The following is a 12,123-nucleotide window of genomic DNA, read 5'->3' as shown; positions in this document are numbered from 1 at the left end:
TTCACTGCTCTGCCATAACCTTTTTAAGGTGTAGGAGTGTGTATGTGGTACTTAATACTTGTAAGCACGTACGGGGTACTGAGCCCATTATTTGCTACCCTGCGATAAAAATTTTTAGGCTTAGGAGCGCGTACGCGCTACTTATTAGTCCATAATGGGAAAAAAGAATACCGTTGGGCTTGCCAATATTTTATGGACTAATAGTGCATACACGGTTATTAATGTAGCACGTACGTGGTACATAGATGTAGTTTTAGTTCCCCAAGAGCCTCAATGACCTCAAAAGAAGTTTTTGAGGTTGTTGAAGGCCCCACTGCAACTATGTCTGCACTTCTATCACTGTTTTATACATAGAAGTAAGTGAATTTTTTGTTTTTGCATGATTTCAACTGATTGATTTGTTGTTCTTATTAGTTTTTCCAATAGCATTGTGATTGTTTAATAGTTTGATTCCAAAAAATAGTGATAAGATGCATATTTATGGTTATTTGTTTGTTTATGAACTTTTGTTTACATATATATGTAATATGATTCTATTTAGGACAACCGATATCAACCATGGGAAAGAGCAAGCGAGGAATGATGGAACAATGAGAGGCTCAAAAGGAAAGACAAAGGCAAAGTACGAAGAAATTGCGTAACATAAGAACAATGGGAGAAGAAGGTATGTCATCCTCAACATCTCAATATGATTTACCAAACAAATATAATGCACCTAATGCAATTGAAGAAGAGACATTTTATTTACTGTATGAACCTAATGCAATTGAAGAAGATACCACATTGAATAATTAATTAAATGATGAACACATTACACCTTTACTTGATGAATTGAATGTACATAATGCACGAATGTTAACACCTCCTAGAATCATTCGTAGGAAACCAAAGTATCTAATTGACATTAATGAGAATATATTGAAGCCAATGCCCAATAAAACAAATGAACGGACTTGTAGGAGAATGGTTAGAAGAATAAGGCAAAAATATTTTGAAAACTTAAATCAAACCGCAAGATGTCAATTAATTGTTCAAATGATTAAAAATATGAATTTTAGAGAGACAATGAAAATTCTAGGCCTAAGATCATCTGAAAGGAACAATGAAAGAACTATTGTGAGAAATATATTTGATGCATATCAAGCTATTGGTTCAAAATCACATACTAAAGATTCTAATTCTATTCGACGTGTCATTACATCAACCATAATGAGCAAGAAAATAAAAAAAGATCGTTTGATAAGCAAAACAAGTAAGTCATTAAACGTTAGCAGAACAACATTAAGTAAAGCATTAAAGAGGTGGGAAAAAATAGAGGAACCTAATAATAATTCTCTTTCGGCATTCTCGGGTAGACTACCACGCAAAGATAAGGTTGTTGTTGATGCACTAAAAACATTAATTGAAAATTTTTGCCATGACAACACAAGAGTTTCACCCGACCAAAGAGATGTTGTTAGAAGGCGAATTGGGTCTACAAATTGTGAGCCACATGCCAAAAACTATTTGGATATGACTCAAACTAAATTTTATGAAAGATTCCTTCAAAAGTTTCCTCAAAGATATTTTGAAATGGCAAAACCTTTTTATATTAGGATTAATCATGTATGCACCACGTGTTATTGTAGGATGCATATTGAATTTTCCATGCATTATGATATTTTTTGTCATATTTGTTCAACTTTGCACAATAACGATGTTTTGCAGGAATGTAATATACAAGCACCTCCTAAGTCGGTAAGAAAATTTATTTCAAGTGTGCTATGTAATAGACATGATGGTTGAATTTATTATAAGATGCCTTGTTTGGAAGGTTCTTGTGCTATATGTGGTGGTTTGCAATGTTTACCAAGATGCGTACATTTGGAGAGCATTTATGAAATTGGTAGGAAACTAGTTTCTTTTGGAAAATACAAGACAGTCACATATGGAGTTAAAGATGGAAAAGATTTGAAGAAATGTGAGCTAGTGAAAAATGATATATGTGTAGCTCAATTTATGAAAATGTTTCAAGAGAAACTAGTTTATGAGTACATAATGCATACACATAGAGCTTGATGGTTAGATGAGCAATTCAAGTTATGTAAGGATACATTTCCTCTTGGCACCATTGTCTCTATCATTGATTTTGCTGACTACAACCTCAAAATGAAGTGTAATCCATGTATTAACACTCTACACAAGTTTCTATTTTTGTACACATAGCATTCATGCATGCAGATGATAGTACAGAGGAGGATAGAAAGGTTGTAAGAGAGTATCACTTCTACATGAGTGATGATCGTACTCATTCATCATAGTTTGTACAAGGATGCTTTAAAGTTTTCTATGATGGTTTAATGGAAAGGAACAAACGATACAACCGACACTTAATATGGTCAGATAATTGCATCGCACAATTCAAGAATGCAAGGATGTTTTATTGGTTGACAAGGATGCATATGAAAAGCGGTGTACAATTTTTTTGGAATTTCACTAAGGCTGGACATGGTAAGGGAGAGCACGATGGTGCAGGAGCATGTGTGAAAAGAGCCCTAGCTAGGGAAGAATTGAAGTATGAAGGTGGTGCTGAGTTGATGGATGCAGACACAATTGTGCGATGGTGTAAGTCTACGATGGGTCCAGGTAATCCAGGTACATCAATGGTTCGTAGATATTTTTCGTTGATCACTGAATCTAACATTGAAAACTATCTAGATTGTTGTACAGCTGCAGGATCGAGTGACATGCACTCATTTATGAGTTCAAATTCAAGTTCATTGGTAATTTATATGAGACAAATGGTATGTTTTTTCTCTTCATGCATATATTGTTTGTGGGAAGAATGTGAATCACAAGAGTGGGTTGACAAATGGTCTTGTAGACCGCTAGTTCCCATTGATTCATTTCAAATTCGCAGAGTTCTACAATTGAGCTAGATGGAGACATCAGTGGATTTTGACCATGTATCCGACCTAGTGGATTCAGGTGATTTTTTGAGTTAAGTTTTTTGCAAGTATTCTTTTTGGTTCATTTTGTTGTACATCATACTTTATTTTTGGTATTAATTAACACTTTAAAAAATGCAGGTCATGTGTATGCAGTTGTTGTAGAAGAGAACAATGAAGAAGGAACATTTTACTATTTGTGTCATTGTGTTGAGCCAAAACAAAAATTGACAACCACAATCATTGATGGAGAGGGTATTGAGTACCCAATAGGGTCTGTTGTCATGACAGGAACATGGCTTCAGAGATACCCTATCAATAATTTTGATGTTTGGTTGTTCGAGGACTTTGAAACACACAGACATATTCTTCATTTCTCTAACCTTGCTGTTGCAACAAATATTCATTTGATTAAGTATCGTGGTAGACCTCATAACAAGATTTTATCGAAAGTTCATGAATCGGACCACGAGGCAACACTTGACACAATACGGATTAGAGCCGATCCTAAAGGCTCACTTGATTGATTCTATAGTTCAGAGTAGAATGATTTTGTGAATTTTGTATAAATTGTTGACGAATTGTTCTATATTCGGTTTTTGTATATATAAATGCCCATGAGCTGATTTTTACATGTTTAGGGGCATAATTTTGTATATTTAAATGGCAATGAGCTGATTTGTACATATGTACATGCCAAATTTTTTATATTAAAATGACGATGAGCTAAATTGCACATATTGTAATGCCAAATTTTGTACAAAAGCCCATGAGATGATTTGTATATTAAAATGGCGATGAGTTGAATAACACATATTGTAATGCCAAATTTTATATAAAAGCCCATGAGATGATTTGTAAGAAATTTTTTTGTATAATCAAATATCCAAGAGGTGATTTGACCATATTTAGAGGAAATTTTTTGAATAATATGTGACAATGTTTTGTGACTATTTTGTGTGTTAATGTTTTGTGACTATGTTTTGAGTATATGTGATGTGTCCCTAGTCAATCATGAGCATTCTTGATTCTTGTATAATCATGGAGAATTATTTGAGTCATTATCAGATCATAGGGGCCATAGATTGAGACTAGATACAATTTGAGCAAATATTGTCATTGTTGTCAAAAAATTTGTCAAAAACGTTGTCAAGCAACTTCTACATTGCGTTGGTAGGGTATGAGTCTCGACGTTCTGGTACTTTGGGTGCATGACAAGGGCATGCCTAGCGTAAAACTACCCACCTAGATGCGCTCATGACATCGGTTTGTGCACATGACGAATTGAAACAATTCTAGCCAATCCTACAACTTTGCATTGCATGCAATTGATGACTTTTGTAGCAAGCGAAAAAATGCTACCAATTGAAAATGGCTCCGAGTCGTCAAAAACCAAGATAGGACATTGTAGAGGGGCCTCATGCGACCCCACAGGTTCAATCGAATTGACCATATGTGTCCTGGATTTGAAGATACAGTCCATCAAATTTTGACAATTTTTTGGACTCAGGGCACTTGAAAGATCGCCCCAGTACGGTATGACTCTTGACATTCTGACACTTTGGGATGAACAACAGGGGAATTCCTAGCATAAAAATCCCACCCAAATGCGCTCATGACGTCAGTTTGTGCACACAATGAACCGAATCAATTCTTGCCAATCTTGCAACTTTTCATTGCATGCAACTGACGGTTTTTGTAGGAGGCGAAAAATGCTACCAATTGAAAATGGTTCCGAATCGTCAAAAACTGAGATAGGACATTGTAGAGGAGTGATGTGCGACCCCATGGGTTCAAACGGATCAACCATACGTGTCCTAGATTTGAAGAAATAGTCCATCAAATTTTGACTTTTTTTTGGACTCATGACACTTGAGAGATCGTGCTGGTATGGTATGACTCTCGACGTTTCGATGCTTTGAGATCCATGACAAGGGCATGCCTAGTGTAAACCTTCCCACACAGATGCACACGAAAAACCAAATCAATTCTAGCCAATCTTGCAACTTTGCATTGCATGCAACTGATGGTTTTTGCAGTAGGCGAAAAAATGCTACTAATTGAAAATGGCTCCGAGTCATAAAAAACCGAGATAGGTCATTGTAGAGGAGCCTCATGCAAACCCATGGGTTCAAAAGGATAGACCATATGTGTCCTGGATTTGAAGAAACAATCCGTCAAATTTTGATAATTTTTTGGACGCATGGCACTTGAGAGATCGCCTTGGTACGGTATAACTCTCGACATTCCGGTGCTTTGGGATACATGATAGGGGCATACCTAGTGTAAAAGTTCTCACTCGGACGCGCTCATGATGTCAGTTTGTTCACACGAAGAACCAAATCAATTCTAGCCAATCTTGCAACTTTTCATTGCATGCAACTGATGGTTTTTGCAACAGGCAAAAAAATACTACCAATTGAAAATGCCTCTGATTCATCAAAAACCAAGATAGGACATTTTAGAGGAGCCTCACATGACCCGACGAGTTCAAAAAAATTGACCATATGTCTCCTGGATTTGAAGAAACAGTCTGTCAAATTTTGACAATTTTTTGGACTCATGGCACTTAAGAGATCGCACTGGTATGGTATGAATATTGACGTTCTAACACTTTGGGATGCACAACATGGGAATGTATAGCATAAAACTTCCCACATAGATGTGCTCGCGACATTGGTTTGTGCACACGATGAACCAAATCAATTCTATCCAATCTTACAACTTTACAATGCATGCAACTCATAGTTTTTGCAGTAGGCGAAAAATGCTACCAATTGAAAATGGCTCTGAGTCGTCAAAAACTAAGATAGAAAATGGTAGAGGGGCCTCATGCAACCCCACAGATTCAAACGGATTGACCATATGTGTCTTGGATTTGAAGAAATAGTCCGTCAAATTTTGACAACTTTTTGGACTCAGGGCACTTGAGAGATCGCCCTGGTACGGTATGACTCTTGATGTTCTGACACTTTGGGATGCATGATAGGGGCATGCCTAGCGTAAAACTGCCAGCCCAAACTTTCTTATGATGTCAGTTTGTGCACACAATGAACCGAATTAATTCTAGCCAATTTTGCAACTTTTCATTGCATGCAACTGACTGTTTTTGCAGCAGGCAAAAAATTGCTACCAATTGAAAATGGCTCTGATTCATTGAAAACTGAGATACAACATTGTAGAGGAGCCTCACGCGAACCCACGGGTTCAAACAGATCAACCATATGTGTCCTATATTTGAAGAAATAGTTCATCAAATTTTGACAATTTTTTGGACTCATGACACTTAAGAGATCGCACCGGTATGGTACGACTCTCGATGTTTCGATGCTTTGGGATGCACTAAAGGGGCATTCGTAGTGTAAAACTTCCCACACGGATGAACTCGTGATGTCGGTTTGTGCACATGACAAACCGAATCAATTCTAGGTAATCTTGTAACTTTGCATTGCATGCAACTTAGGGTTTTTGTAACAGGTGAAAAAATGCTACCAATTGAAAAATGCCTCCGAGTTATCAAAAACCGAGATAGGCCATTGTAGAGGAGCCTCACGTGACCCCATGGGTTCAAACGGATTGACCATATGTTTCCTGGATTTGAAGAAACAATTCGTCAAATTTTGACAATTTTTGGACTTAGGGCACTTGAGAGATCGCCCCGGTTAGATATGACTCTTGATGTTCTAGTGCGTTGGGATGCACGATAGGATGTGTCCTAGATTTGAAGAAACAATTCGTCAAATTTTGACAATTTTTGGACTCAGGGCACTTGAGAGATTGCCCTGGTACGGTATGACTCTCAACGTTCCAGTGCTTTGGGATGCATGATAGGGGCATGCCTAGAGTAAAATTGCCCACTCGAATGTGCTTGTGATGTCATTTTGTGCACACAATGAACCAAATCAATTATAGCGAATCTTGCATCTTTACATTGCATGCAACTGATGATTTTTGCAGCAAGCAAAAAAATACTACCAATTGAAAATGGATTGAAGTCGTCAAAAACAGAGATAGGAAATTGTACAGGAGCCTCATGCAACCCCATGGGTTCAAATAGATCGACCATATGTATCCTGGATTTGAAGAAACAGTTCATCAAATTTTGACAATTTTTTGGACTCATGGGACTTGAGAGATCGCACCGGTATGATATGACTCTCGACGTTCCAACGCTTTGGGATGCATGAGAGGGGCATACCTAGCGCAAACCTGCCCACATGGAGGTGCTCGTGATGTCAGTTTGTGCACATGACGAACTAAATAAATTCTAGCCAATCTTGCAACTTTGCATTGCATGGAACTAACGGTTTTTGCAACAGGCAAAAAAATGCTACCAATTGGAAATGGCTCCAAGTCGTCAGAAACTGAGATAGGCCATTATAGAGGAACCTCACGCGATCCCATTGGTTCAAACAGATGGACCATATGTGTCCTATATTTGAAGAAATAGTCCATCAAATTTTAATAATTTTTTGGACTCAAGGCACTTGAGAGATCACCCCAGTATGGTATGACTCTCGATGTTCCGACGGTTTGGGATGCATGACAGGGGCATGCCTAGTGTAAACTTTTCCCACCCAGACACACTCATGATGTCGATTTGTGCACACGATGAACCAAATCAATTCTAGCCAATCTTGTAACTATGCGTTGCATGCAAGTGACAGTTTTTGCTGCAAGCGAAAAAATGCTACCAATTGAAAATGGCTCTGAGTCGTCAAAAACTGAGATAGGCAATTGTAGAGGATCCTCATGTGACCCCACGGGTTCAAATGGATTGACATATATACAAACCTACATACATACGTACACATACATACATACACCTACATACACACACATACAAACCTACATACAAACGTACACAAACATACATACCTACCTACATACATGTACATACATAGATATAAAATAATTATATGTACACCTTAGGACATACACATACATAAAAATACATACACATACATACCTATGTCTACATACATACATACACACATACATGTACATACACATACATAAATACATATGTGCATACATACACAAATACACATAAAATAATTATATATTCCTTAGGACATACGTACACCTCAGGACATGCTATGAGGGGATCCTAAGGAGTATATAATTATTTTATATGACCCCTTTGGACCAGTAAAGGCCCCTTGCTACACATGTGCACCCCTTAGGACCTATTATGACCACATAAGACCAAATGGTGTCAGAAGGGGCCATATGTGGTCCTAAGGGATCACACAAACGTTCTAGAGTCCAACATGCATGCGATGGAGGTGTTAGAGATCCTGAGGTATGTTTATCTACAACCTCATGTACATGTACATGTTCAAGTAGATTAGATTTAAATAATAATGAATGTTCAAATAATGTACATGTTCAAGTTCATGTGTAATTTATATTGCAGGCACAAGGGGCGATGTTTGAAGATTTGCACATTGCCACCGACCCTATTCATCATGAGACATAGGTACATACATTATAACTTTTTTATTAATTGAATCTTAAATATTTAAGTTTTATTTTTAAAGGGTTAGTTTGCAAGTTATGAATATATGTGTACACATGTATATCTAACAAAATTTCAACATTACAGGATGCACCACTATCATGCAGGTTGAGCTCCTCGTCACATAGACATCCTAGAGTCCTGCATGCACATGGTGGTGATGTTAGAGACTCTTCGCAGGTATGTTTGTCTACGTACAAATGCTCATAATCTATGTTAATTAAAAAAAATTACTTTAGTACATTCAAATTAAATCTTTAATGTAAATGTATGATTTTATGCATGCATACTCTATTGCAGGTGCATGGATCGGGACATGCTTCAAGACAGGGCCCCGAGTGACCCATTCTTTATATATATATGTGCATGTGCACACATTTTATAGACATTTCATATATATTTGTACAAGTGTACTAGACATTTCATACATGTGTATTGTACACATTTCATATGTGTATGTGCACTAGATATTTATTTTCCATATTTCATGTGTGTGTGTTTATGTGTTAGATAGATGTACACTTCATACACATATATGTGTATGCATTAGATAGATCTACATTTCATAGTACTTTGCACGTTTATATATAGATAGATTACATTTTTGAAAGTTAAGTGTTTAAATGATAGAATCTCTATGTCATTTGAATTTAGTTAAGTGTACTAGTTAATTGTACACGTGTATGTGAAAGTTAAGTGTTTATGTCGATTTTAACTTTGTTCATTGTTAAACAAATTTAGTCGTTAAAATTTAATTTAGTTGTTCATTTTAGTTAAGTGTTTATGTACATGTTTAATGAAATTACTTCAAAAATCTAATATCCCCTCAAAGTCCCTTAAGACCACTTAGAACACCTTAGGACAACATAATTAGATGAATCCAAACAACATAATTAAATGAAACAATATATGTGTAAATATAAATGAAATGAATGTACATAGATGAATAAAACGATTCGATGCATGTGTAAAAATATAAAAGAATCAATCCCCTTAAATATCCGCTTAAATCCCCTTAAGGCCACTTAGAACACCTTAGGACAACATAATTAGATGAATCCAAACAACATAATTAAATGAAACAATATATGTGTAAATATAAATGAAATAAATGTACATAGATGAATAAAATGAATCCATGCATGTGTAAAAATATAAAAGAATCAATCCCCTTAAATACCCCCTTAAATCTCCTTAAGATCACTTAGAACACATTAGGACAACATAATTAGATGAATCCAAACAACATAATTAAATGAAACAATACATGTGTAAATATAAATGAAAAGAATGTACATAGATGAATAAAACAAATCCATGCATGTGTAAAAAATATAAAAGAATCAATCCCCTTAAATACCCCCTTAAATCCTAAGACCACTTAAAACACCTTATGACAACATAATTAGATGAATCCAAACAACATAATTAAATGAAATAATATATGTGTAAATATAAATGAAATTAATGTACATAGATTAATAAAACGAATCCATGCATGTGTAAAAATATAAAAGAATCAATGATGCAAATATCCCCTTAAATGCCCTTAAGACCGCTTAAAACACCTTAGGTCAACATAATTAGATGAATTCAAACAATCTAATTAAATGAAAAATATATGTGTAAATATAAATAAAATGAATGTACATAGATGAATAAAATGAATCCATGCATGTGTAAAAATATAAAAGAATCAATGATGCAAATATCCCCTTAAATGCCCTTAAGACCACTTAAAACACCTTAAGACAACATAATTAGTTGCTCATTTGAGTGAAAATATATATACATGCGTAACTATATATACAACATAATTAAATGAAACTATATATGTCAAAATTAAATGAATACATAGATGAATAAAACATGTAAAATCAACGTATAAAACGTAAAATAAATGCATCAACAAAACTAAATTTCCACAAGTTATCCAAATTGCTACACATGTCTAGAAATATCTAAATATATATATGAGTTTATCAAAATATTTGACCTATCTAATATATTTTACTTGTTCAAACATGACAATTGAACTTAAAGCTCGTGGTACATATAATTTGGATCCTCCCTATCTTTTATATTTTCTAAATTTTTTTCATGATCTTCAATAGGCAACCTCCACTTTTGTTTGCCATGTCCTCTTTTTTGGCAATGTCTCCAACTACAATCTTTTCGCTATTACTAAGTGACCATAGTGTAGAACTTTTTGGCCAGGCATATAATCAATGAATGTTACACCATTTGTATCTATCTTTATTTGTTGATAATAGGTGCCTTCAAGAACAACTAAACCAGTGGGATATTGTTGCCCATCATCATCACTAACTGATTCCAATAACTTGCATTTTGGTTGTGTGCATCTCAGTAGATAATAATCTACACTTTCAGTATTGTCAGTATCAGCAATCACTGCAAAAATATCACCTGTGAAAATAGACCATGCATGTATATATATTACAAGCAATATTAGTTCATTACTGAAGAATTTAAAAATTTGTACATGTACATATATGTAATTTACAAACTATGCATGCACGCACCTGTAACAACTAAATCAGAAACACGTTCATAATCAACTGAATATAGAGGATCATGAATATCAATAATGTCACTATCTTCGTAAGGAGGTATTGTGATAAAATCTTTCATATCCCATCGCAAAACATATTCATTAGCAATATTTTGACAATGAGTATCTCTGTTGTTCGCAATGCAATCAACACAAAAGCATGATTTTCCTCTTGCAAGAATAACACGAGGCTTGCTAAATCCCGTAGTCATGACTTGATGAAAAATTCTAATACCATTAATTGATTGACAATTATAAGGATTTGATCGATCAATATCTGATAATGTACAAAAATTATTTAGTCAATTTTAGTTCATTTCACACACACATATATATACACTTGAATTTTAAAAATAATTCAAGAACACCAAGAATGTTTAAGAAATTATATATATATACCTTTAACTTCCCAAAAATAACGCTTGTTGTAAGTTGTATCATGACCAACAAAATGATTTTTGCACCATTCAATAATATCATTAGAATTACGTATGGTGTTACCTGTACAAAAGCTCTTTCTTTAGAAAATTGGACAACCCACATGTATATATACAAACATACATACATACATACATACATGCATGCATGCATGGATGTATATATATATATTAATCTATGAAGATAATTTACCTGCAAGTTCATGTTGGTGAAGTCCATGCTTCACACATGCTCCTGCTCCATCATGCTCTTCTTTTCCATGTCCACTCTCAAATAAGCTCCACAAAAACTTTATGCTACGTTGAGCATGTTGTAGGGATAACCAGTTAAAAGCTTTTGCAAACTTAAATTGCCTTGACATGAATAACATATATATTAAATATATATATTTAAACTTTTGACCTATTATATACAATCAAATCATATATATAAAAAAAATAACAACTTAAATAATCAATTTCAAATCTAATGTACTTACTGGCACATCCATCTGAACAAATCCAATGTTGTGTACATTCTATCCCATGATCTTTAATATCTTTAAAAAATATTCCAAAACAATGTGCTACATAGCTCCTAGCTTGACACGTATCATCACTGATATAGAAATGGACCTCCTTGATGATAATGCATTCATTTTCAATACTCTCTATACCATCCACATG

This window comes from Cryptomeria japonica, chromosome 1 (assembly GCF_030272615.1).
Source record: "Cryptomeria japonica chromosome 1, Sugi_1.0, whole genome shotgun sequence".
NCBI classification, from domain to species: Eukaryota; Viridiplantae; Streptophyta; class Pinopsida; order Cupressales; family Cupressaceae; genus Cryptomeria; species Cryptomeria japonica.
Note: the sequence above shows the minus strand (reverse complement) of the source record.